This window comes from Lepisosteus oculatus, chromosome 20 (assembly GCF_040954835.1).
Source record: "Lepisosteus oculatus isolate fLepOcu1 chromosome 20, fLepOcu1.hap2, whole genome shotgun sequence".
Taxonomy (NCBI): domain Eukaryota; kingdom Metazoa; phylum Chordata; class Actinopteri; order Semionotiformes; family Lepisosteidae; genus Lepisosteus; species Lepisosteus oculatus.
The window spans coordinates 3,147,917-3,175,912 of NC_090715.1; the positions used below are offsets into that span (position 1 = coordinate 3,147,917).

General features: G+C 39.9%; 2 long non-coding RNA genes across 6 annotated transcripts in view; one reads left to right on the forward strand and one right to left on the reverse strand.

The window, feature by feature from the left end:
* The window catches only part of LOC107080047 (uncharacterized), an 81,064-nt gene that overhangs the window by 40,077 nt on the left and 12,991 nt on the right, over positions 1-27,996 (forward strand). For 2 of the 5 annotated variants that reach the window (XR_011182805.1, XR_011182807.1), the window contains exon 3: positions 19,396-19,681. The exons of the other annotated variants lie outside the window; for them this stretch is intronic. This is a non-coding gene — a long non-coding RNA (uncharacterized lncRNA). The remainder of the gene's footprint in view (positions 1-19,395; positions 19,682-27,996) is intronic. 5 annotated transcript variants of the gene reach the window in all.
* Positions 3-27,990, reverse strand: LOC138224347 (uncharacterized). Its single transcript, XR_011182808.1, has 3 exons — positions 21,981-27,990; positions 7,076-7,171; positions 3-1,160 (listed from the first exon to the last, which is right to left on the reverse strand). It is a non-coding gene; the product is annotated as an uncharacterized lncRNA (long non-coding RNA).

A 27,996-nucleotide genomic window follows, 5' to 3' on the forward strand; every position in this document is an offset into this window, starting at 1 on the left:
GGTTAAATACTGAAACCTTTTTCAAGGGAAGAAGAAAGATTGTTTTCCTGAAAAAAAGCATCTCTTGAAGTGTCTGCCTTGATGACACCTGGTGTGAAACACACTGGAACATGGACAAAATTCTGCACCACATCTAAAAGGCCTCAGAACCTCTTCCCTATTGCAGGCTGTGCTCATAGTTCAGCAGGTGTAAACTGGTAATAGCTCTGGTCCAGACTTGGGAATCTGCCAGTAACAGATGTGTTCAGTCAAATGACTAATTGAAAACCTTAAACAAAATCAGCAGCTTGGCTATTTCACCAGCATAATAAGGCAGAGCTGATAAAGGCAGTGAGAAAAACACCCCTCTCATCAGCAGCGCCATTAACAATCATGAGCAAAGATGAAAACAACGCTTGGTTTATTCGGCAAATGAAAGCACATAACTAGATGGTGTCCCAGGAGTCCATTTCCAATTTTAATAATACATCAAGGAGCCATACCCTGAGCAAACACTTTCTACGTAAAAGCCAAACACAGCAAACTACTTACAGTTAGCGTATTGAGAGGCAACTCCCAGCGCTATGAATTTAGCAAATTTATAAAGGTACATAACATGATAGCTATTAGCTAAATTAAAAGCGAGCCATTACGAGAGTGGAGAGCCGAATCACTTGCCAGTTAAAGACTACAAACTAGAACTTTCCATTCCAGAAAAGAGCAAGATTTTTTTTTCTCTTTATACCCAAGACCTGCAGCATGAGCTCAAGTCAAATTATGTGCATGAATAATAAAATACCATCTAATTAAAAACTGTAGTTAAATATGCAAAAAAACTAATGATAATGAGATTGTGCAATACCTCAGAGTAAAGCACATTATAAATTACTTAGAAGTGCAAGTTGGCCTGACCCAAACAGTGCATTTTGAAAGCTGCTTTGAATATTCTGTCTGATGGTTTCCCAGGATGCAGTGGCTGTGGGTGTTGGCGATGGCGGGTGGTCACTTCTTGGTGCAGGAGGGCGACCGGACCTTGACACCTCTGGCCGGTGGTACCTCTGGGCTGGACAGGTCCTCTGTGGCCAGATGCCACTGCCCACGAACCCACGAGCCAAGCAGGAGACTGGGCAAGTGTGAGCATCGATGGGACCTTCTCCCTTCCCTCTCCCACTGTCCACCTGCTGCGAGAATAAATTTGAGAGCATTTCTCTTTTTAGAAAAAACAGAGATTTTCTTTATTTAATCTGATCTTTTTTTGCAATTTAAATATTGTAACTTAATGGTTTGAGATTATCAACCACAGCTAAGCATTCCATAAAATGCCTGTTTGGGATTTTGCGTCTTTGCGAATGTGGCACAATAAAGAAACATCCTTGAAAGTGGAACATTTTACAGTATTTACATATACTTGGTACTTTTGTGACTACTTCACTAAATTCACAAAGGGCAGAAATAAATGAACATTTCAAGCCTCTTTTTCAGCTTTCTAGCCAAAAGGTGCAATTTACCATATTTATTTAATAACTTTGTTTAATCCTTTTTCTGTACCTCAATGTGAAAATACCTGACTCTTAATGTAGTCTTGTGAGTGCCAAGTGGAAACATTTTAGAATTTAAAAGGTATGAAAAAAAGAAATGAAAACAGAAAAATATAATTTCCTATGTGGTCCACAACTTGATAAATTATAAGCAGATATTATTTCAAAACAGCACAATATGTGGGCCAGCGAAAACAACACATACTTAAGTATGTGCGTGGTACATGGCCTGTAAACATTTTCCAACTTGTTTGCAGGAAACACTGAAGTGGATCTCCCAGTAAGATTCTGAGCTACATGAATTTACATGACACATGCAGACTAGGTTTCTATTTAATATTCGGTACAGTTACATTTTCCTTTGTGTTCTATTGAACATTGTCTGACATGACTGTACCATCCTGCTGTAGTGAAGAAAACTGTATATTCTTGAGCTGTTTATTAAAATTTTAACAAGACTATAGGTTTGACGGGCTCATCAGCTATTCAAAGCAACAAAACAAATCAGCTGTCAGTTTAGCAGTTTGCTTTTCTCTCCTTGCATTGATGACCTTAAGTTGACTGAGGATTAAAAATGGCTTTATATCTTATACGCTTCCTTAACCAGCAGGTATAAGCATGGAGAGCTGTGAATTATTATTCTTTACTGTATCAAAGATACACCTGGGATCTGTAGAGATACTGTATTAAAAAAAGATAGAAAGGAAAGAGAGGACAGCCATATAGTTTGAACAGAAAAGCCATTTAATTTCATGTAACAAAAGAATCCAGTAACTTTTCAGTTAATGATTTTAAGGAACCAAGAGATTTCATACATAAAAAATTCATACATAAATTCAGGTTTAATCAGGTATAACAGGTGATGTCAGTTACTGGAAGGTAAGGATGTTGTGTTTGCTCAGCTCAATTAGTCCTTCATTTGAAGGCCTTTTTTAAATATTTTTTTACCCCAAAAAGTCCTGAAATTATTTTTTGTTGTTGCTCCATAATTTGAATTTGTTTAAAATGAAACCATTATATTTGACCTTATTTGAATTTTTCAACACCTTTGTCTGTTAGTTAAAGGGTATGAAAAAAAAGAAATGCAAATGTAAAAATAGCATTTCCTATGTGGTCCACAACTTGTTAAATTAAAAGCAGATTTTATCTGAAAACAGCACAACATGTTCTGTTTTCCATGTGTCCATGTACAGTTTGCTATGGTGACAAACTAACTAAATGTAGTACTTGAAGCCACAGAATGAATCATTCAGCATTTCCAAAATTAGTCTAAATATTTTACTTAGTATGGCAGGACGCATTTTAGGTGTATTACAATGCTTTAAAGGAAAACAGTATGTTACCGGATAGAGGCCTTTGAAAAACACATTTAAAAAATATGTTAATTTATTCTTTCCGGAAATAGAAACACTGCATCTATACAAAAGCTAAGGAAAACAAAATTTAAATTAAATCAATGTATTATTAAGAAAAAATAATAATTAGAGGTTAAATCAAGTAAAATATGCAAGATTTCAGCTATGGGTGGAGTCTTCCTCAAATGACTCTCAACACTGGAAAATAAATTAATACACGTGACTTTTATAAATAAATATAAACATCTATATAATTTTCTAATAACAAGGGGTTATAGGTATGTAGAATGTCATTTTTAAAGAGTAGTTTCTTTTACATGCAAAACAGAATAAGCAATCTAAATCAAGGTGGTTTAAATTGTAACTCCAGTCTGCAAATTTCAAAAATGTTAATGTGGCTATCCACCTAAGCTGTCTGGGGTTTGTGTGGCATTAATGTTTCACACTTTTGCTGTCATTAATTTGCGTGATAATAAAAACAGAACAAAAAATAAATAAAACCTTCCAGTACAAAAAAGCCAAATTGCAAAAAACAAAAATACAAATAATAAACTGTCCAGCTAAAATAAGCAATAAAAATGTATCACTTACATTTCGATTGCTGAAATCTGAGCTAGTCTGGAATACTAAAGCTTTTAGTCGGTTAGACTGATGTGCCAATATGTGGATAAAGCCATTTTAACTCCAAAGTTGTTAATATTCCTTATCAAGTGAATGAAGTAAAAATTTAATGCGTTAGCTTTTAGGCAAATAAAGTAGGTTCATGCAAAGCCAACTGTAATTTAGCTTTCCTGTTTGAATAAAATGTTTTTGTTTTTGAATTGCCCTTAGCTATAATGAATTCTCCACTCTGTGTTTTGTGGCACTATAATTTAACACTGGGATAAATCACAAGAGCTGATGATTTGATTGTGCATATATTCTAATAGAGAGCTGATGAATATTAAAAGTGGAACATTTAAAAGAAAGTCATTTTTCTAGCTTTTAGCTTAAAGAGCACAGAATGTTTTATAATAGCTATTGGCAAGACAAGTAACTGAAATGTAGGCTGATATTTTTTCCTTCTTACATAAATCTACATAAATAAAATATTAGTAAAATATGTATGTACTTAAATTATATGCCAAACCACAAATCCTATTAACCCCTTGGTATGCATTTCCAATTGATCAGAAAGTTGTCAGTCTTTTCAAGTGGTATATACTCTTTGTATGTGACATCTGTTCGGCTTTATTGTAGTGAAATGTTTATGTAGTGGGTTGTGTATTATTTCTTCTGAATTAGCAGTGAATAAACACAGCCTCAAAGAGTTATGATTCATTTGTACCAGGATTCATATTGAAACATCCAACATGCGCTGCTTTCATTCTGGATAGATTCTTACAAAAGCAGAATAATTATATTAGAGTTATCCAGCCATTACAGGCATGCGGTTAAAATTTGTTCTGTAACAGTTAAGAGGTTCTTGGTGGCTATGTGTTTGAGGTAATCTGTGAGAATGTGTCAAACCTCATGAGCTACTTAGGACCCCTGCCTACTAGCACATGGGTGGCTATTTAGATGCACTAGTATTTAGTATAATTCTCCACAACATTTTAGTATTCAAAGTGTATTTAAAGTGTTGACAATAATTATTGAGGCAGTGCTTCACTTTTTTTCTTGTAGTCTTTCACATTGACTAGCAAAACAGCAACATTTTGCATCGAACACCTATAGTGTAGCTAGCGCAAGACACATAAAGTCACTCGTGTATCACGGTGCTTTCTTCTTTGATATTTCTGAAAAGACTCATTCTTTAAACAAACCAACCATTGCAAGCATCCCTCCTAATTATTCTCTTCTAACTGTTCATTCTCACTCCCGTTCTGCAAAATTGCTCTCCCTTTTTCGGTATGTTCACGAACGCTTTGCCTGAGTCCATTATATAGGCAATTATAGGAATTATAGGCAGCACAGTGGCGAAGTGGTTACCATTTCTGCCTTGCAGCGCTGGGGCCCTGGTCCAATTCCTGGGGTGCTGTCTGTGTGGAGTCTGGATGTTCTCCTTGTGCGCTCATGGGTTTCCTCAAGGGGCTCTGGTTTCCTCCCACAATCCAAAAACCTGACCGGTAGGCTAACAGGTTTCTCGGAAAGCTAACCCTAGTGTGAGTGTGTGTGTCCCCATCAGGTTGTATCCTGCCTAAGGCTTCCTGGGCTAGACTCTGGGCCACCGTGCCCCTGAAGTGGAGAAGCTGTGGCTGAAAGTGATGCCATGCAATGGGGTATTACAGGACAGTTAAGTGTAGCTCGGCCTGAATAATAATCTTTGCAGAGACCTGTGGTTTGGAATACCAACTTTTCTTGCAGAACTAAACGGTACTAATAGCTGGGTTGAGTCAGAGAGGTTTATGAGTTCAGCAGAAGTCAGAGGAGTTAGGACACTTGCCCTGGTCTGAGCTTTGCCTCAGCAGTGCCCTGGGGACGTCATGACATGAAGGGTGCGTCACAAAAACCCCTCGGTCTGGTATTACATTGCATTGTAAATTATCCCGCCTTGAAAACAAGGGGAAATCCGCCAGCACTGCAATGCTGTGTGCTTATTTCCGTTAGCTAAGCGTCTTTCTTCGTGAGCAGCTTTGCCCTTGATTTATTTCTGTTTACTGTCCTTCTCTATTCTTTCTCAGCTGGAGTGGTCTGGGGGGTAGATTTGAAGGCCGTCTTACTGAGTTTCCATCTGCACACCCCGCGCGTGAATCCAACGGTTATGTACAGAGACCGTTTGTTTTCATTACCGCACCCGAGCTCAAGCCGTGTTCCTCTGTCATCGGGGTTCATGTTACCCAGTGTGCAATAGTGCTCTGTGGTCAAGGGCTTGCAGGCCTGTTCTAAGCTGGTGTCTGAGTGCTGTGGCCCAACAGAGATGCTGCAAGGAAGTCAAACTGTACAGCTACCACTGGCTCACCCGCCCTGCAAAGCCTGTCTGTGCGGGAAAGCCATGAACTAATCTTGATGAATTGCTCCATATACAATTTTAATGCCGGTTAATTTCAAACTACACAAACTCCTTTTGCATAATAGGATACTTCTTTGTCTAGTTCATGTACAAAAAGAAGAGAGCTTCAGGCATCATTTGGTGTGGGGAAATTAGCGTGACGAGTCCGAAATAATGGACTCTGTTTTGCCTAAGTGAAAATGATCCTTTTAAAGGTCTGATGGAACCAATTATTAGAAATATCTTGCCTTGTCTATCCCAGTGTCACGTGATTGTTCTCATTATAAATTATTCCTTTCTGTTGACAGCCAGGAGAGGCACAGCAATCTGGCTCACTTCCTGTCTTGTAGCAATGAGAAGGTCAATTGTCTGTTCTCTTAAGCACTTGAACCTTTTTCATATTTCTTAATTAGGCCAAGCTGCATGTATAGGTATAGTTTCTTACCTGTGAGTGACATAGTCTCCAAGAGTATAAAGGTAGTAACATGCTACATAATGATAGAGACACAAGCAGCTGCTTCTCATGGCATTTTGGTAACCCAGTTTGATAACCATTTTAAACACAGCTGTTGTAAGTGAGACTGGGCTGAAATCTAGGTATTGTGCATGTGGAGCTGAAGACAGCTATTGTGATTAACACAACAGGTTAAATGGAGATGGTGGACATTAAGAATAAAGTTAAACAAACCACAGGCAGCTAGAAACATTTCTCAGTAACACTGCAAATAATCCAGCAATTAAATAAATGAGAGCACCATATGTGCTGTTCCTGTGTGCCTTGCGGAGCACAACTTTCGTTCTGGTCCTACTTTTCCCAACTCTGTTGAAGTTGAAGTGTACAGTATAGTACAATGAGTGTACAATAATACTCAGTGATCACGATCTCAGACCAGTACAGGGCATAAGCTCCCTAGTATGTTTGAGTTTGGCTTTAAAATCTGAGAAGTTCTTCCCTCCCTTACCTGGTATTTTTTAAAACTCTGGTTTTCTTTTTGCTCTCTACAGTAGTCTGTTAAAAGCTGCAACAGAAGATGAAACTAAATCCAACCTCTGTCCCAGTTCAGCAAATGACACCCTACCTGCAGTTTAAGCACCATTTGTGATTCATGCTGCACACAAGCTATGAGTCATCAAACTCTTTGTATACAAGGTTTGCCCTAAAGGAGTCGTTTCGGAACAAAGGCCTGTTTTCTGCTTAAATATTTTGAAACTGTAAATATAAGGATACTCACATGTTTCCGTAGAGGGTGTGTTAAAGATGTCGGCATTGCCGGTCCAGTAGTGTGTTGGCATCTTCCCATGATAGTCTCGTATGTTTGCTTTGGCATCTGTGGAAAGAGACGTCCATTGGAGGCCTGACATTTGTCTGCACTGGAAATGATCAAGTGTTCCAGTTATTTTTTACTAATTAGCAATCAAATGCTGGGACTGTTCCACTGACACGTCAGAGATCTGAACTGGAGATCTGCAAGGGCTGCTCGTTTTTTTTCTCATTTGCGAGTTGATATTTTAACGTGCTCCGTAAAATCATACTGTGCAGAGCAGGGGCAAGGGCTCAAAACAGAAAAAAGAAGAAAGGGATAGAAAGTGTTGGTACATTGCATCCTTTTAAATTTCATCACCGTGTACTTAATAACCTAATACAATATGTATACCTTTTGCACATTTTGTACTTTTTAAAATAAATTCCATGTGTCCATTTTCTCTAATGCAGTACAAATTGCTAACTTTCCAAAGTTCCAACTTTTCTATTTCCAAATCTTCATTCATCGTCATTGTAATAATTCTGCATATTTTATTTTACTTCACTAGGAATATGCTTTCCCTTTCTGTACAGTGCACTGCTGGCCTAGTTATGTACTCAGTGCTTCGAGCATGAGATTCTGCTTGGAAAGTTTTTACTGTTGCACACAATCACTGTGAGCCAGTTCTGACTGACTGGCTTCTGACCTGTCCTTCTTATTTCTGAATTGATCCAATCCAGTGAAATTCCCTGTTTTAAGGATGTCAAGTCTACAAAGACTCCCTACTACCCAGGGAAATGGCTTTATATATTTTTATTTCACTGACCCTTTGTGCTTCAGGGAAACAGACATTTGTAAAGGAGATTCCAAGAACACCAACAGCCATTCATTCCAGGAAACACAATGCTTTGAAACAACCTTTTACCAGACAGCGGAGAGAGCTAAACATTTTCTTTGCAAATATCTCCGAGACGAAACACAGTCAAACTAGCCAAGGCAAGATAAAAAAAAGACTAAAAACACAGCCCAATAACACCAAAGAAAGAAACAAAAGAAACAGGATTGATTTTGTTTCGCCAAAAACATTGCAAGGAGTTAGAAAAGGCAGGAACACACACGAAACAATGCATGTATTATACAAAACATCCCCACTTGATAAAGAACACGTGCTCTTCAACATGCAATACTGCTTTTGCGAGGATAATCAAATTAAGAATCTAAATAGATTAACAACATAAATTCAGTAATGCGTGAGATTGTCTAGTTGCATGTAGTGAGTAATGTGAATGAATTGTATTTGCATAGTAGTTCATAAAATTACCTGTATTTTAAGGGCATTCACATACAGTAAGTATTCAGTTTAGCTTTTAATAATTTCTGCAGGATTTTAAGAGGCATAGAAACATGCAATGCTATCAAGGTAGCACATTTAACCTGCATTTCAAGAAAATGTTTTCACTGGATTATTCTGTGTTACATATGTAAAATATACATTTGACTAGTTGACTTAATGTCTTTGGAGCTACCAGAAAGTGATTGAGGATCACAGACAGAGTCTGATGCAGGAGATAGTACATTACTTTTTTCACGGTACAACAGCTGTTTCTTAATTTACTGACACTATGCATTAGGGTATTCACATTAATCCATGGTATGTTACTATGAATAACGCATTTGCTCTATCATTATGTGGGTCATTAAAGACATAAACGAGCTTTTTATGCTCTAGTTTCTTTCAGCTGTCATTGGCCTGCAGTGTAATAACATCTTTGCAAATATCTGGAGGCATTTCAGAATACAGGTACATTAACTATCATCTATTTACTACAGTACTGCTGTTCTGTCATGCTGACAAACCAGTCTTTGATGGGGACACATCAGGATGTACTTATTAGTTTCTTATTAATGTTGTTTGTACTCCGGACTGAAAGAAAAGCATGTGTCTACTAAGAAGTACTTTGAATGTTGAAGGTTTCTTTATGCTGTTTTACATAGACATTAGTCAATGCATTATATTATGTACTGTGGTTGTGTGAACTGAGCAAGATCCAGTTGAACAAGACAGTTTATTGATTAAAGACAATTAACAAGTCTAGTAGTATATTACAACTTACCAAACACCCTAGCCTGCCTCCTCAAATGGATCTGAGTCTGGCTACAATACGAATGTGTCAGTGAGACGGTTGTGCTCCACAGTGTGTGTACCGTTTGTAGGCATGTGACCACGAGCCTGTTCGCCAGTGTGTGTGCGTGTGTGCGTGTGTGCGTGTGTGCGTGTGTGCGTGTGTGCGTGTGTGCGTGTGTGCGCGTGTGTGTGTGAGCGTCTCTCACCCGTGCCGTGAGGACGCGGAGGATGTGACCCTGATGTGACAGCGTTCTGAAGGTGTGTGGGGAGGCGCCTTCATTTTCATTAGAGGGGCAGCTGTGAGGTCACCCTGACCAGCTCGCTTTGGACTTCCTAAAGAAAACAGCGGCCAACAGCCAGGCAAAAGAATTATGAGGGGTGTTGGATTCGGAAATGTCTCAGGTTCCTGACATATTATGATTGGCTTGGAGATAGGGGAAGCGAACAGCCAGGACTGCCCTAAAGGCTGCTAAACTTTGCTAGCCTAATGTACACAACAACATCCTCGTACAAGCACATGGTCAGAAATAACATGGAAGGAAATTTGCATTGAGTTGCTACTCTCTGTTTGCTCTCCCCCGGGACTATTAGTAATCCAAACTGAGAGGAGCAAGAATATGGAACCAATTTTCCTGCAATTCACAGCCTTTTTAAATGATTCTGTCATTGACATGAAAAGGAGGAAAAAGTAACAATTTAAACAACAAATTAGATAATTACGGGCCTACGCACAAATGATACTTCTGTCCTGATAACGAAGGAACAAACAATCAAACACTAGCTTCCAAAGGAAAGCTGTGCTTCTCAGGGTGACATAAGGCACAGCAGCATCTTCTCATAGAGAAGGAAAAGCAAGTGTTCAGAAATCACAGCCGCTGGGCCTGCAGTTCTTTAAGCTATGCACCAGTCTAAAAAATTCATTATGTGCTTAAAACATAAAAAGAGAGGCAAGAAATGGGATTGTGTTGGGAGTTTAATATGCCTCTGCAAGTGGGAGCAAGGGACTGTGTTAAAAAGGTAAAACAAGAACATTTAATAATAAGTAACCATGTTTTAATATACAGCACATCTTTCATCTTCAGCAGATTGCATTTCTTCTCATTTTAATTATGCATATATATGGCACCATGAATCACCATAAAATGCATTTCCATATAATCCTTGATAAGCACAAATTATTTTTCAGCATTTCTGCTTTAACTGTAATAACACAGGGCACACTTTGAGGCTGCGACAAAGTTATAAATCACGGTCCTATTTTAAAAATGGAAATGTAATGCGTTTTAAAGAATGTTTCGTGATTAAAACGCCATCCATCCAAATGTCCCGGAAAATATATACCGTATATACTGTATATCTTGCTTTTGTTAAGAAAAAAAAGAGACAACAAATGTGGAAAATTATTTGGGCCATTTTGGTGTGAATAAAGAAACAAACTGATGGGGGTTTGATTCATAAAATATAGCTCTCTAGCTGAGGTGGGATAATGTCGTTCCATAGACCTGTAATTTATTTTTCATTGAAGCCTACGTGTGCCTTTTTGTTATGCAAGCCTCAGTGTGGTGGTGTTATGCGAGAGTGGCTGTTGCACAAGACCAGGCATGATCACGCCCCTGTGTGGGGCTGACCTTGGTCAAGCAGTTGCCAAGAGTGACCACAAGCAGCTTCTTTGCAGACCTCTGCCCAGCCTGCGTCAGTGGATGGACGCTCATACTGAGCTGGCAGCCTCTGAGGAAAATAAAGGGCTAGTTCTTACACTCTGCAAGAAAGTGCTTTTTTATGTCATTTTAATGTGGGAGTTTTTTTTTAACGTCTTTTAACTACAAAGAGCGTTGTGTGCACAATACATGCAATTAAGTAATTGTCATCATCACTAAATGTATGTGGGATGCATCAAGTCTGCACAGACGTGCACCTAGATAATGATCTCAATATGCACAGACAGAACTGACGTACGCTGTACGTATATATTCTATGTGTAATATACTGAAAACATCCCGTCAGTCTCTGGATGGTAGACCTCAGCTTGCGGACTGAGCCAATGGCTTTATTCCATTGTCTGGGAGTGAAGGCAGGTGGGCTGGATTTCAGTGCTGGGCAGGGGGCAAGTGTGTGGTAAAGGGAGGTCAAGGACATCTCCATCCTGCTAGCCGATGTTTGAAATAACAAATAAGTGCCCTCACCAGAGGGGAATCATTAAAAATAATTTACACAAGCTTTCTATTCGGTGAGCTCTTTTTGATACAACATTTCCTTCAGTGATTATCACTATGGACATGTTCCAGCCATATGGAGAGGAGCTGGGCTGGGAGCCTTCCTAATACCTGAGTGGTTAATTAAGAGCTGTTGCTGGGCCACAAGAAGCAGGTCTGAAATCCCTCTCTGCTCCTCGACAATGAGTAGCTTTTTTAGCAGGAGAAGTCACCAGGGAGAGACAGAAGCGCAGGGTAATTATTTGAGATAACATACAGCCGAAGAGGGGGGAAATGTGCATTTGAAAGGAGGGCAGCAAGAGAGAAAAAACTCTATAGTAAAAAGGTCAACGTCTCCTATTTTTCTGTACAGTGTCGACAGTCTGTAATGCCTTTTTAAAATGAATGACAACGGATCCTGTTTTTATAAATATCTCATTCTGTATTCAAACTTTGCAATTGTGAGCTCTGGCCTGCCAATCCAATCTGAATAAGCTATTCTTAGTTGTCAGTGTGTGCTCCTCTCACTTTGATTGCCATTTTTTTTGCAAAACAGCTGTAATTTCACCATTAACCCATATGGGCCCAGGCCACTGCGCGGCACAATAATAACACAGGGAGCCTAAGCGACGTTACGTGCTCAAAATAGCAAATGCAGATCGACGCTGTCTGCCTTTAATTAAAGCATCTAATAAGGACATCTAGTGAAGTCTTGTCAACTGCTCTCAGTATGGGTGTAGATCCGACAATGACCACGAAAAAGAAACTGGAAATTAAACTATTAAACAGCCTGACATGGTGAAATACCTTTGAGCCACTTACTGTTCTGCAGTTTCGAATAATTCTGTTGTAAATTTGTTTAGCTTAAATCTTGCTATATTCTAGCATAATTTTTTATTTTAGCTTAAAACCAATCTTGCTACATTCTAGCATTTGACAGTGTTTCTAATACAATTTCATTTAATACAATAAAAAAAAAATAGTTTAGTGTTGCGAGGTGGCCTGCAGTGTGCTATCAGGTAAAGTGCGGGGAAATTCTGTGTGAGAGGGCGGTGTCCACAGATCCTCATATAGGCAGCGATTATGTGATTTTTCAACCCAAAACCTGTGTGTCTGGCTATTACATTAAATTAGAACATTGCTGTCAAGGGCAACTTTATTTTCTGGGGGGTTTTCAGAGGATACTTGCTCTGAATTTACTTATGTTACCCCATATTATTTTAACACCATGCCTGTACTCGAGGTCAATATGTTTGAAGCTCAACAGGATGAAACAGAGCAAATCAGCTGCAATGTCATTCCATTTCCTCCTAATCAGCTCTGCTCCTTCTCGGGCCTTCAACTGCAGCCATATGCATAGGAAAACAGATATATATCGGGTTGGTTGTTTTTTAAAGCATATTTTCAAAAGAAAGCGCATTTTCAAACCAGACATTTTTGACTCCTTCGTCTTTCAGTTCAATCGCTGGCGCGTCTTATCGACTCGTGTGACTCACAGAGGTGTCTTTGGCAGGGGGCCACTCAATCTCATAATGAAGCACGTTAGTTTAAAGCAGGTTTTAATCAATCTCAAGTTTTTTCTTTTGTTAAATAAAAAAACAGAATCCAAAATAAATCTCTTCAGGGTCTTTGTGCTGCTGTGTTCTTTTTGCCAGGCTATCATAAAATGCTGAGATCAGGGAAATAATAAGAGAACAAGACAATATCATCTTTTTGTTGGCTTTTTATACAGCGAGCCAAAACCACTCACTTTTTCCCCATAAAGAGGCATTTTTTAATTACTGTGGGGTTTCCTTTGCAAACAGTGGCTCCACTCTTCAGTTCATTTGTTTTGAACAATCAGCTGGATCCCTCAGAAATCCTAATTTAGGGCAATTTGGAACAGTAGAACGAGCAGCTTGTTTGTGTGTCAGGATATCCCTTTCCAGGCCTCCTATGAAGCTCAATCTTCATTTACATATTTCTTTTTATAAAATGTAAATGGAGATATGATAATCTTTACACCAGGCTCGCAAAAAAATAATGTTTTCTTCTCCCTGCAACTGGGAGAAAAAAACACACACGCTTAATTTACATTTACATTTCTAAATTCTTTATGTATGACAACCTTTTATGTTAGACATACAATATCTTTTTTTTGTACTGCTTTTACAGGAAATACAGCCCAGGGTGAAGGCAGCGAGTGATACGGATGTGTGTGAGACAGGCCATGCATTTTCCAAACCAACTACTACATGCTCCACACCTATTTTAATGTGAGATAAATTTAGGGAACTCTTTATCAATTTAAAAGGAATTGATAGCTACGTCCCCAATGCCAAAACATAACTGTTGCAAGTGAGGCCCTGAAACAGACTTCATGTGTTATTTCTTTCTGTGTTTTTCCTGATATAAAACCTCCGATGATAAATTCAGTACAGCAAAATGAGTGTTTTTCGTTTTTCCTCGTTCGTATTGTAATCTGTAATAAAGGCCCTACTGAATATGTTGATTGCTTTCTTTCAAAGCACACGTAGGGTCTCTGGAGTCATGGATTATTACTGATAGATTATTTCCTCAGCAGCTCTATAATCACTGGGGTGATACATGCGTGCAACTTGCACTTAATTCATCTCTGCTTCTTGAGGAGAGCAGAAACACTGTGACTCCTACCTGATGTGCTGTTTCCTGCCAAAAGGGCACAGTGTTATTTTTGTCAGAGCTGTTTAAGCAAATGCTATCAAAGCACAATATTTCATTAATTGCTAACCAGCCATCAGGTCGCAATTATGTGCTGATCTTGCGGCACGTTGCTGTCAGCGCTGAGAGGGGTGCTGAGACACACGAGCAGGAATGAAACGCAGAAGAGAAAAGGCAAGGAAACGCGATACCTCCAGTAAACACATGGTGTGTTTCATTATGATTATCATGCTTTTGCAGTTCACTATTGCCAAATGGCATTAATGAGACAGTCGCTTTCCCTGAGACAGGGATTAGGACGATCTCTGACCTCTGCTTTCCGACGTACTGTAATGTCAACACTTCTCAAGTCTTTGGACAATATAAGATGGCAACCCCAGCCATTGTTGTGCCCTTAATTCTGTGCTATCAATTTGCTGGCAGTGGGTTGAGCTGTCAGATCAGAAGAAGCTTCATTGGAATAAAGGTGGGCAGATGTGTGATAATGAGACAGAAGCATACAGATGCTAATATTCCTGTTCAGCAGAGCAGGCCTGTCTTCGTTAGGCCAAGCCAGCTGTAGACTGTCAGACACAGGGAGGCTGACTCCTCCTGATTCCCATTTAAGATCAGCCTCATTCGCTGTCTGTCAGTGAACTTTTCCCTCGCAGGGGCTCAGACCCCTGGGTGATCAGCCGCTCGCCGACATAACGAAATGTCAGAAGAAGTTTAAGTTGTGTGAGGGTCTGTGATGCTTTCAGAGCGCCGACTGATGCTCCCATCCCTCCTAGGTGTCTTGTTAATGATCCACCTGGAAGGCTCCAGGGTATTTGCCTGTATTTTGTTTTCTTATTAAAATGCAGCATAAGCCTTTGTCAACATCTATGTCAGCAACTGTAAAGACTAAGCATTGTTATCAGGAGCATAATTAGATTTTCTATCCCATGGAACTGCCACCTGCGCTGACCAGACAGTGAGTTTTGTTGTTTTTTTTGGGACCGAATTATTTTATTTTCCTTCCCGTCACCAAAACGCGTTTCCGTTCTCCAAGCCGAAGCTTTTCCCGCCTGTGTGGGAGTTGGCTGTTCTAACAGGGGTGGCTAGAATCCATCTGAATATCCCGGTACCGTCGTTCCGGGGAGAGGAGAGTGGGGAGAGAAATCGAAGGGGAAAAAAAAGCAGGAGGTGTGAAAACAAAAGAGGGGAAGCGAGCGGCATATTTAAATGAAAGATGACAGAGGTGTGACCCATTTTACATTCTGTCCTGACACTGTGTGGCGTAAGTCAGGGCCCCAGTCAGTCAGAGCCCTGGACTGCTACTCAATTTGTTATGTCAGTCTGACGTTTCGGCGACTCTTTAATGAAGACCTGACATGACAGCATCTGACCCGACTGTTTGGATATTAATATCTGACACGTATAATCTTCAGTAGCTCACAGGCTGCAGAAGGCCGGGATTGTGCTCTTTTGTACAGGTCACATCCTGGTTTAAAAAATGCACACTGCTATAAAAGTGTGATCTGTGTAGAGACCCAGCACTGTCTGAACATCTTAACTTTAAGATCTTAAACAAAAATGACCTTTCGATGATTATATCAGCGTGCCAGTAAATTCTGACAGCTGGAAAGGACATTTTGCCACAATAAGATAATGATCCTTGTTGCTTTGTGTGCTGTGTTATTAAAACACGTCTTTTTCCTAAAAATAACACCGCGTGTTGTGTGAATGACACAGGATGTGACTTGTGTGTAAACACAGCAATTAAGAAGCAGTTTGAAAAGGGGGTGAAAACAGATCATTTCCAAACACCACTTTCCCTCTTCCTTTTTTTCTCGTTCTTTATTTCTCTCCGAGACAATTATTTGTAGAATCTGTAATTGGCTGCGCTCATAACCGCTGAAATTTTACTATGCAAGGACATCTTAATGCACCCCACATGTCTGAACTGTCAGAACCTTCCCACAGAAACTCTCTGACATAAACTGCAACAGAAAAAGTTGCACAATTACTGGCGTATCTTTAGAAAGCGTGCGCGCGTTACACAAATGTCTCTGAATGACAAGGAGAGCTGAACCACGCAGAATTCTTCCTTAGAGTGGCATTAACTATTTCTACAGAAGATAATTACTATCAATTAGCTGAACTTAAAAAATTAAAGCCTGACAGTACAAGAATGAGGCCACACAGGTAGCCAAGCAGCCGGCATGACAGGAAGGTTACATCCTTGCAGCCTGATGTGGTTAGATCTCAGAACTTCAGCAGGGCTGGCCCTGGTCACTACTGGGATGGTGGTGTTGGTGGACCAGTAGGCTGCGCTGTTTCCTCTGAGCAATAATTTCCAAACACATATCCTGTGCCAGACAATGCCACAGAGAAACGGTAGTGTAGAAGGTGTCAACATTCAGCAGAGATGTTAAGTTAAGTGACTGGGTGATTAAAGATCCCATGGCACTACTCGTAAGACTGGAGCTGCTGTGTGCCACGCAGGTGGGGGCTGCGCCTACGCTTCTCTGATAAATCTCAGTGTGAGATGCCAACACTGGACACCGACCAGTGCTCTGGATCTGCAGTTCCACCCGGGCTCAGATCACTGCGAGGCGATCCAGCACTATCACACTGCCCTGTGGGTGGTCAAAACAGGGAGAGGGTGCAGTTTGTCCAGAGGTGAAGGAATCATTTCACTGCATCCCTCACCTAATGCAGAATACGTACTAAATAATACAAGAATGCATCAATCATATTAATGATGTCTTTACAGCTAATAACCCCCCAAAATAAGTGTTTTTGTATGCTTTCTGCGTTCATTAAAAAGGAAGCTGCTTAGAAGTTTTGCCTGGGAAAGAAAAACTGCCAGACTTTTCCCTCTATTGCTATCAGTTTTTTTCACCTGTTGTCTCTAGCTCTTGCCTGATCTCAGACAGATGCTAAGTAGGACTCACTAGAGCCTGCCTGCCTCCCTGGAGATATGTGTAATGTGTGTGTCACCTCTTGGCCACTTAGTAAACAATAAACAATGAAGAAAGACTGCAGCAGGCATGGCTCATTGGTTAGGTCTGAGGTGGCAGTCTGGGGCTCATCTGAAATAGCCTCTATTTGCTCCGCACCCAGTACTCAGCTACCGGTGCGTTTGTCACATCAGTCGCTCATCTTGTTGTTTTCTGATGAAATTCATTTTTGATCATGTGCTTTGAGTTGTTATTAGTTTCCGAAATGAAATATGCAGATAGCTGCGAAATAATTAGCATTGCTGAACAGTTTTACAATTAACAGCTTTTTAATTGTTGCATACCCTGTCTCAAATTAGCTCGCGAAATATCTGTTATAGAGCAAAGTTTAATTACAGCAAGCAAGTCAAATATTTGCATATTTAAAATTACCATTTTAAATTACTCCTGCTGATATTTCTTTCTTCCCATTCGTAGCATTTTTTCAGCCTTAAATGCAGCCCAGCGTCCCACGATTGTGAGACACTGAAGGCTTGCGTATGGCCCTAGACCTGAAGAGGGAAAAATTGTCTTTCTCTCCCTTGATTGGGATCTGTGCATGGAAATGATCTGTGAAAAAAACACCTGAGTCCTACATAACGTTGTTCTTGCATGGGGATGAATAAATAATATTAACATTTTGAAAAAGAAATACATCTTATAAGCCTGCAGTATGTGGGTGCTTGCAAATAATGCCATAGGAAGCTTCAGCTCTCAACAAAAAAAAATGAAATGAAATCTGTTTTATGGGCAAAAGAATGGGCAAGGAGGTTGACTTTGCCCTCCTAGTGGTGTCTTGAATATCAAGCTCCCCTCACTGCTCAGGTTAAGAATGCTTGAATAAAACATGTCATGTGCAGTGTAAGTGATCACAGAACAAAGGCACTGTGTACACTTCGAAAGAGAGACCCGCTAAAAGAAATACAGTAGTCAAACCATGGCTTAAATTAACCTTTTTTTTTTTACAAGAGAAAGGAATCTCAGCTTGTAAGGAATAAAAATGAAAAGGTTTAAGTGGAAGCTGTTTGGCACAGGCATATACCCAGCATCCCAAATCTTTTTTTTCCTCCTCCTTGCTTTCCTTGCAGGACTTAGTGTACTTTTTGTGTCCCAGTAGGTATAAAGTCTATCAGAATGCATTTGTTTCAGGGCCTTTTATTCATTTTCAAAGGGTTAAACAGCCTATTTACTGGGCTGTCAACATTCCCTAGACCAGCTTGTGAAAAAGTCTGGTCTAGTTTTGTTCAGGATCGACACTTGTCTCCTTGGCCTGTTGTTGTTCACGTCGTGTAATATCCATGACAATCGTGTTGGGCTTTTCAGGGGGCTCTGTAGTGCTAAATCTGAGAGGCCATTTTCAGCCCGTAAAGAGCTTTATTTATGTGGATTTGAAAGAGTCATGTGAAGGGCCCTCAACTCGAAATCCTCTTCAGTAGGTCATCCGAGTTTCAAAAGGCTTTAAATGCAGAGGCAGTGATCAGTACTTCCATCACGTTCTAATAGACTGACATGAACGTTTGTGCCTGAAAAGAAACAGCCTGAGAGAGAGCAAGAAAGGGAAGGAGAGAGAGAGAGAGAAAGAGAGAGTGCGAGCGGAAAAAAAAAGTGAGAGGGAGAAGGGATAAAAAAAAGAATAAAAGAATGGATGAAAAAAAAAGTGACGCAGATTTGCCCTAAATTGGAGTGACGTGCAAGGCAGTGAGAGCACTTGACTGGCAAGCTAACCTCTCCCGCCCTCCCTCTTGCAACCAGCATCACAAAGAGAGAGTCGTGGGAAGCTGGTACAGAGCGCAGCGTATCCATTTTCATGGGCCATATGGAAATTTTGTTTTGTGTACAGAGAAAGTGTCTGATAACAGTGACCTTAACTGCCATATGTGTTTGCTGAATGGTAAACAGTGCAAAGCCAGCCGGCTCCCTGACCCCCAGCATATGGGCATCTATTCTGTAGGAGGGCTTTCACAAACACAGCCCCTGTCCCTGCCATCTTGCTGGTCTCGCCCAGGGGATTTCGTTAGATTTGTTAATGAATTGCTCTATTGACTCATATCTTAGCTTGCTTCATTAGAGTAGATGAACACTTCTTTTTTTTCAGTTCTTGCAGGGGACCAGAATTATCTTTTGTGAGGAGGTGTTAAATCTTCAGGCTTGTCATCTGTTTTTTCCTCCTTTCTTCCTTTATTGCTAATTCATATTGTCACACTTTAAGAAGACTCTTGACTGCTCAGTGAAGCTGCAGAATTAAGCCTCAACACGTCTCCCCCCCCTCCCCTCCTTTGCCTTACCACCCTTTCTCTTCCCTCAGCAAGCCTCTCTAAATCAATGCCTTTTTCTTCTCGTTATGAGCAGGACAGTTTTTCGGGACCCTACCTGCTTTACAAATAGGCGAGCACTGCGTCGCCCTGGTGTCAGTGTGCTACAGTGAGGCTCCATGGCACCACCTGTCATGAGACGCTTTGAAAAAGCTGCTACAACACACCAGACCAGCCTTCTGCCACTCACTCATCCCACACGCCTTCACACTCCGCCCCGCTGTCCCGTGCGCGGACACGGCCAGGCCGCTAGAGCAACACCGCGAACTCTCACACCACCGCCGATAGCACGAGGGAGACAGCGCCACTGCCCTAGCTGAACAGTGAGTAGGACTTTTAAAGAAATTGAAAGAAAGCCTTCATGGAAATTACTCTTTTCCCTTTATATGCTTCTACAGAGCGGATGTTTGCTAAATATACTTAAGCGCAAGTGCTGTATGCTGTCTGGAACAACTACAGGCATTCCCTTGCATTATGGGAAGGCCTCTGCACAATACAGAAGGGGTTCAGGGCTGTGCATACTTCTGACACTAGAGCCATTCGTGTGTAATGTGCAGGAATGGTCAATATGGACCAGTTACATCCAGATCAAGCAATAAAGATTAAAGAGGAGGAGAGTACCCATATCTAGTCCTGCCAAACCCTGGATGCCACCTCTAGGCATGGCCAGTTTAAAGACACCTTCTTATCTGCACTCTTTGTTAACAGATGAGGAAATGCTGAACTTCACTCGGACAGCAGGCTTGAAGTATATATATATATAACGTTTTTCAATTAGGACAACCATCATATCTCATAATGACATTATTTGTCCATTTTGTCTGCAGTCCATTTTTCTTTTTTTGCTGTGCAATACACATATAAAATGCAGAATATTATATTCTATTTCATGAAACATAGGTACTGTATTTATTTGAGAACCTGAAGTCTGTGTAGCTTGTTACATAGATGGCTTGCACACATGTTACCAACAATCTTGTAGTTTGAAAGCACACTGAAGGGCCTTATCCATAAGCAACATTTGACCCAGCATGAAATCGCTGCTCCCCAGACCCTGTGTATGCTTACAGTCCTTTTCTGTAACTATATATAGTCAGGCTCTCAGATTTAATCCCAGACTGGCAGAGTTGGAATTTTTGAATATCTAAGACTCAAGATTCAGGAGAAACAAAGATGAAAAAATGAATGCTTTTGCTTTTACATGAGACAGCCAATCTGCAGATACTTGACTGAGCCGTAGTCAGTAGGCTTTGATGCGGATGGTTTCCTGTTCAGCTCGGAAGAGTGGCTGAGTGCCGGAGAGCTGTGAAAGGCCGGCCGCGCAGTAGGGTTGCAGGGCTGGGCCATTGTGTGAGAGGAGGATGTGTTGCAGATTCCCTGGGGGCTCCTGGCTTGTACTCGGTGTAAATGACGCAAATGACATTTTGAAACTCCAAATATCTGGGTGGGTTCCCCCTCCCTGGGGGGAGCAGTCCAGTCCCAACAGCAACATAAATAAAAGGGGAGATCCAGTCCCCAAACTGAAAAGACAGTTGCAATAAAATAGGTGGAAGCTGTTGGGTGTTCTCGCTCAAAATGGGATTTCACTTCTTGTCTTATTGTTACAGAATTTTCCCCTCTCTCTCTCTTGTTTTTTTTTTAAAGCTTCCATATTACTTTAATTTTTACACAATCATATGCGAGGGTTGTGACTTCTTAGTGACCTTGAGACTTAATTCTTTTGATTTGGTTTCACTGGGAGAGTGCCGTGACCTCTCAGTGTGCTACCTCTTTGGGTCAGATGCAGTCAAAGCCAGCATGGCCTGTGTTCCACTGCAAATCCTGACAAGCTGTAAATAACTCGGGCGCAGGGGCTGATTAAAGGGAGAGTTTGCCCAGTTACCATCAAGATGGAGCCCTTAAAAAAAAATCAAGGATTTAACAACCTGATGGGAAACCACAAAGATAACCATATTTGTTTTCCAAGTCCAAAACTTTTTATTTGCAATAATATGGGTCATAAAATTAACAATAAAAAACATTTTCAAGTTCACATTGCAAAGATTTGGTATTATCAGGCTCCACACTTAGTATCCAACCACTAATGATCTGAAGAAGGTCTGCGGACCATTAATCTGCTACTGCTCTCTTAGTAAAGAGCACTGTTTGTAGTGGGCCTCTGTGACTGACCTTCTGTACAGAGTTTGGGATACTTCACTGGTGCTTCAAAGCATCTTGCACTTGGGAGAGTTTCCAGTGGGTGTGATATCCACATTTACACATGCTAGTACTTGTCTAATATTACATGGAGATGGGGTGACCCTGCTTGGTTAATTTTCAGAAACACAGATTCACATTTAATCATTTTGTTTTATTATTTATCAAATCCCATGTGACTCGTGGCATTCTCCTTGGGCAGATAAAAAAAAAAGCGGAACATCATCTGGTTACGATTTTTTATTTATTGCCTTTCCCCTTGAATATAAGTTTGGCAAAATCCTCAGTCGCTGACATCTCACATGAAGCGCTTGAAGGATCTGTTAAATCGAGATTATGGTAAAGAGATCTCATGTTTGGGGCTGGGAGGGTTTACTGCTTCACTGGGACATAAGAGCATTAGACAGGGAGACACCAGTGACTTACTGTAGGTATTGACGAGCAGCTGGATGATCTGAGAATGTCCATGAAGAGCTGCAATATGAAGTGCAGTATAACCCTGATAAAAACAAAATAACAAAACAAAATGCAGCAATCAACCTACAACAAGATAGACACAGGACTTCAATTAACTGCTCTTTAGCCCTACGTATACGACAACATATTTCAATGCATAAGTTACACTTCAATACAAGTTTGGTAGTTTATTATTTATTCATGTATTGCTTTTCCTTTGAAATCAGTTTTGTTTGGAGAAATGCATTCACATAATTGATCAAGTTTGCTGTCACACTTGATGTTTAGAGCTGATTTCATGCCTTAGGAGGATGTTGAGGTTTTGTACACGGTCACACAGGTTGTGGATACAGTTTTGTAGGTGTGTTTCTGCAGGAGGAGGTCGTAAAAGGTGAACACTGAAATTGTAAGCAGCACAGCACATTAACGGAAACTCGGGGACATGTGCAGAAAGGAAATATAACTTATCTTATAGGTAAAATGTAGTTGATCTGCTCAAGGAAGTTTAAAACTACTGTTTTGACGTAGTATTTAAATGTCAAAGACCTTACATGAGTGAATCATTAAAAAATGTATCAGAGAAACTGTCCTGTAATCACTTTATTAAACAGTATAATCAGTGATGATCTTACCTTCCCATCAGCCAAGTTTTTATTTAAGAAATCTTAATGAAAACTTGTTTTTCAGAATGTTTTAAATGAATTTTGGGCATACTTGCAGTTACCTTTGATTTATGTAGGGAGACATGAAACATTTTTTTTCTGTTTCCTTTAAACATTTATTAATATATTATATCCATTATTTATTTTGTAGTAATTAAAGTGTGGAGTACAAGTAAAACAATTACCATGGCAAACAGACAGCTGACAGCAGAGAAGTTTCACTTAAGACCCCTGTTTTCCATTAAAGGCACTGCTAGGAGAAGCAGTTGGCTTTTATTTCACATACTGCTGTGCTCTAGAGGAATCTTAATATTTCTCCAGTATGTCCAGCGGCGATACCTGCTGTGGGCTACGTTTGTCATTTGAAAGCAGTAACACGGATACACCTTTCAAAATCCTGTCATTTTAATTTGCCATTCCTTGGCTACCAAACAATTGCAGGATTTGGTAGCCGTTATTTCAAAGGAAAAAAAAGTAAGAGGGAAAAATATTTCAATATTAGCCATTTGATTTGATTAATAATAAATGTAGCCACACACCACCAATCATTTAGTCTGATTTTCTGTTTTGGCACAGCATTGCTTTGGGAATATCTGACTAAACAAAATATAAGTTTCATTTTCTTCTTTCTAGGATAAAATACCAAAATTCTATTGTTTTTGCCTTGGCCCACAATGAACTGTGCAACTTCCTAAGGTCTGTGAACTGGGTTTCCTCTACCAGAGGGTTTGTAGTTTCAGTCTGACAGTGTAGAAAGCAGAGGTACACATGGAAGGCTCTGTGTTTTCAGAGCTTGCTCTTGCAGCACACTTTACAATTTTTAAAAAGGTCACCAATCTTTTATGTGTTCACCTCTGCTTTTAACTTTTAATGACGAGGGGAAAGGTCAAAAGCTTCAAACCAAGAGAAAGTAGAGGGCTCATAAAAGTCAAACGAGATCAAGGTGGGTTGATGTGCAGAGGTGCACTGGAACCAACACTGCTGGGGAGATGATATAGCTGTAAATACGAACACCTCGACTGCAGGACAGTAGCAAAATAGGGGTGACATTCAGAGTGTTCATTAACTCACTCATTAGTCAAACAAATTAGTCCAATAGGTAGCATTTCTGAAGATGACAAACAGCAACAAGCAATCTAGCAAAACTCTGCCTGGGGACACCCTTCGGTGGTCCTTATAAAAGTATAATACAATAATAAATACGTTCTAGCAGACTTAACCACACAAAATAGAATTTATCTAGCATGTTTGTTAGTTATCTGCTGTGACTTTTTAAAGAAACAGTATTTAATTCTATAAACAGGAAGGTCTTCAATGAAAACAGATTTGTTTTAGTAGCCGATTGATTATTACTGTACTATGTGCCACGAGTAACTGCACAGTCCTGATTTGGATTGATGTGCCTAGTCAGTCAATATCAAAGACTAGAAAGCTTGTGCTTGTATCATATTTGCCTGTAAAATGAACCATGTTATAAAAAATAGAGATGGTTGCAGGTAATCCACACAATTTGAATGGAATCTCATGCTGAGTCTACCTATTTATTGTGAAATTTGTTAAATGAGATATGTGTTTGATTGAGTATATACAAGAAGACAGTATATGCATTGAGTATATGCAGGAAGACAGCCTTTCAAGGTACAGCAGAAGCCAAATTGCTTTTAAATTTCCTAAGTAGCAGATGCAATGTACTGTGAAATCGGCACAATTAAGAGAGCACAGGAACTCCAGATATGACAACAATGTAAACACTCGCTGAGTTATGTGAGGACCTTCCCCAGGCAGAGTCCAGAAACTCCAAGTGAAGTGGCTTTGAGAACCAGGAAGGGACTTCAAAAGATAAATGATGTAAGTGCAACAGTATCGCTGTAACTTTTTGGGCTGGTCTCGTCCTGACAGCTGTACAGGCCGGAGTAAATGCTTCTCGGCTGCCATGCCCAGACTCTGCCCCTGCTGTCAACAGGACTATCAGCTTTCATGCATCATCTATTATCTACTGAATCTGTCATTGCCGAGGAGAGCTGTTTTTTCAGTTTAAAAACCAAGAAAAGAAGTAAAGATGGACAAACCTCAGCCTGCTCTTATCGTAATGTGGGCATTTTGTGAGTGAGTAAAGTGACTGGGAACCCCAGTGGCTCAGTGCAAATTGTGCTCCGAAGGGGAGAGGAGGGGATCTTTGTTTGTTTGGACAGATGCACAGAGCCGTCTCTGAACTTCTGTCAGTGATCAAAGGAACTGATGATGTAGAACAGATTCATGGGCTATGTCTTATCAGCCCTTAGTTTGCCCGTCATCCATCATGCGAACTCCAAGCTCTTCCCTGAGTGATGATGGCACCCTAAACATGTTAAATTAATCACTGCCGCTCTGCTCCGGCCAGGTGTCTTGCCTCCAGAAATCCTGGATATCTTATCCCAGGGAAAGAGAAAACACTGACATTCACAGCAGCACTAATACAACTTAATTTATAGCTTTGTTCTTTTAGATTGGAAGGAGGTTTTGAGGATCGGGACTGGAATCTGAAAAAGGTCTGAGTTTAAGGGGATTTTTTTTTATTCAAAAGGTTGTTTTGAACACGAATCGACACCACACACACACACACAAAAATCACCTGGAGCTGTGTGTCAATATTGTGCTTTCCCTCTACCTGCCTGTGCCTGAATTTACTGGCATCCCCTGTTCCTGATCTAAAATATGAAACGAGTCATTGGCCAGAAAACATAAACCTCTTATTGTTCTTTGAACCTCTGCTGGTACATTTGGTAAATTGCTGCGTTTCACAGTCAATGACCCTCTGAGCAGGTGCTCCCTAGTGTCAGGGTTGAACTTCTTGAAGTGAAACTTAGTGGAAAATTTGGTACAAAAGTCACTTTTGTCCTTTTTGTTTTGGAAATAACACAGATACATGACACATAAATTTAATATGTAAAAAAAAACTTGTATTTGTGCTAATTTGTGTAACACTCCAATTTGAGTTGCAGCAAATATTCTTTTCTACAATATTGCACAATGAATTTTTGACCCTTTGTCCACAACTTTAAATAAAGTGTTTTTTCTGGCCACTTTTTCTTAAAAATAAATGTAAAAACATCTTTAATTGTACCAGACAGTTGAAAGATCAATTAGAACTGAACTAATTATATCAATTTCATTACCATACATTTTTTTGTATGACCTTTAAACAAAAGGAACATCTTCTTTAATAATCACTGATGATGCAGTTGATGTAACAGCATCCAGACACATGTATAAATAAAGATTGAAACACATGACCTTTTGCATGGAAATATTAATAGGTGATAAATGGGTTATCTGGGCCACATAAAATAATGCAATGAAGTTTCTTAGACTTCTAGCATTCCATATAGACCTCAGGCTCAATATTGGTTGTGTTTCATGTCTTTTAAAGAGGCATCCAGTGTTTTGGAAAAACAAATCCGACATGAATTAAGCATTGTTTTCCTTCTTATCTGTGATGAGATAAATCCAGATTTTCAACAACTAGTTGCCTTGGTGGTTAAGGCTAAGTTTGTATAAATAAATCTGTTTGTTAAATGTGCCCGTCTGATAGATTAAGATCTGTTTCCTGTGCCCCTTTGTAAAAGTCAGTGAGCGTCTTTTTTTATTCACAGAGGCAGAGGGGATATCACTCTGTCTGGCGTGACAGCCCTCCTTTAGCATATTCATGACAAATACAGACTCATTTCACAGGTGTATTAAAATATTACTCACCCCCTTTAGAGATGTCACCAATTCCAGCAGTGAATAGCCGTGCATGAAAATTGAGGGGAAAATATGTAGAAAAATAAGCACACATCAGAGGCAGGGTCAGGAACCTAATTTCACAGTGACATTGGGGTAATTTGGCTTTGAAAATGTTTGTCAATTCTCAATTCATTTGAAAAAGCATAGCACCAAAAAGGCTGCTGTCTGAATATGAGATAGCCAACCTGAATTTCAGTATTTATAGCACAGTTTGCAAATACATTACCCCTGTCACAATGAAATAAGTGACATACTTACATGCTGTGAGGAGTTGGTCCAAAGGTGTAAGCACCGGGGAGGGGAAGATAAGAGGAGAAGTAATTAGTACATTAATCTTTTTTATGATATCATTTTTCAGACATATATGATCGTAATGTAAATTAGAAATAAGGAGGGTTCATGGAAAATAGAATTAATTCTGAGCAGGTCAATCGCCCTACAATAACTGCATTACAAGCAAGGTGTAATTTATGGCAACATTTGTTCCTCTTTCTTTTTCCCCACTGTACCCAGCTGATTACACTACTCCTGCTCTCTTCTATCAGTTGAAAGTCAGCTTATGAGATAACATTCTGCGTTCTAATGAAATTCGCAGCGCAAAAAAAAAAAGAAGAAAAGACAACCTCCTTCAGCGAATCCAACAAGGGCTGCTACAGCTCTTAATGGCATTCTATGGATTATTGATTTTTGATTTAGTTTCTGCTCAGCAGAAGCCCATTTTAACAGCACCATTACCTCCATAACGATTAGAGACAAAAAGTTAATTATGTAATTATAAAGCCAATAACAGACTTGTCTGGTTTACTTTGCTTTAGTCAGTTTAAACATTATCTCTTGTGTGCACATCATAACAGGCGGAATGTGAGGAGAGAGATTAACGCCTTGAAAGCAGATGCGAAATTTAATTCTCCAGGCCATGGCTGTCTGGGAAACCATTAAGTAATCACAACATTCTCCCTCTATTAAATTCATGGCTGCCACTTTGCACACAAAAGGTGGAAAAAAAGGGTAGTGCGGAGCTTTCCATTTTTATTGACTGTAACACCAGTCTCGGCCTGAGGCACAGGAGAAGAACGCTGTTTAATAGGATGCCTCAATCTGTTTGGAAATGAAAAGTTTGAGTGGATGAAATAAAATAAAAAGAAAAAAATAAATATGTTGGCTGTGATAAAGCGCGGAGGCAGTGTTCACCTTGAGAGAAAGAAAAAATGGTGGCAGGAAGATATCGTCAATACCTTTAAATTATTTTACCTCAACTAAAAATGACTCGCTTTCTCGCTGCGAGAGATAAGATGCTGTCTCTGTGCGTAAATTGGTCCTTGCGTAAATGAATTCAAATGGAAGAACTGAAGAGGGCTTAAGAGGATTGAAGTTCTGTAATTGGGACTAATTGGTCAGGATTGGGCAGGGGGTTGCTGTGGAAATTGGTGGAGTAAACACAGGTCTGAAGTTATATTTATTTATGGAATAGGCCTTAAGGGAGAGAGTTCAGAAGGGTAAATTGGTATTTTAAAAAATGTATAATAATTTTTTAGTTATTATACATTTAAAGAGAAGGG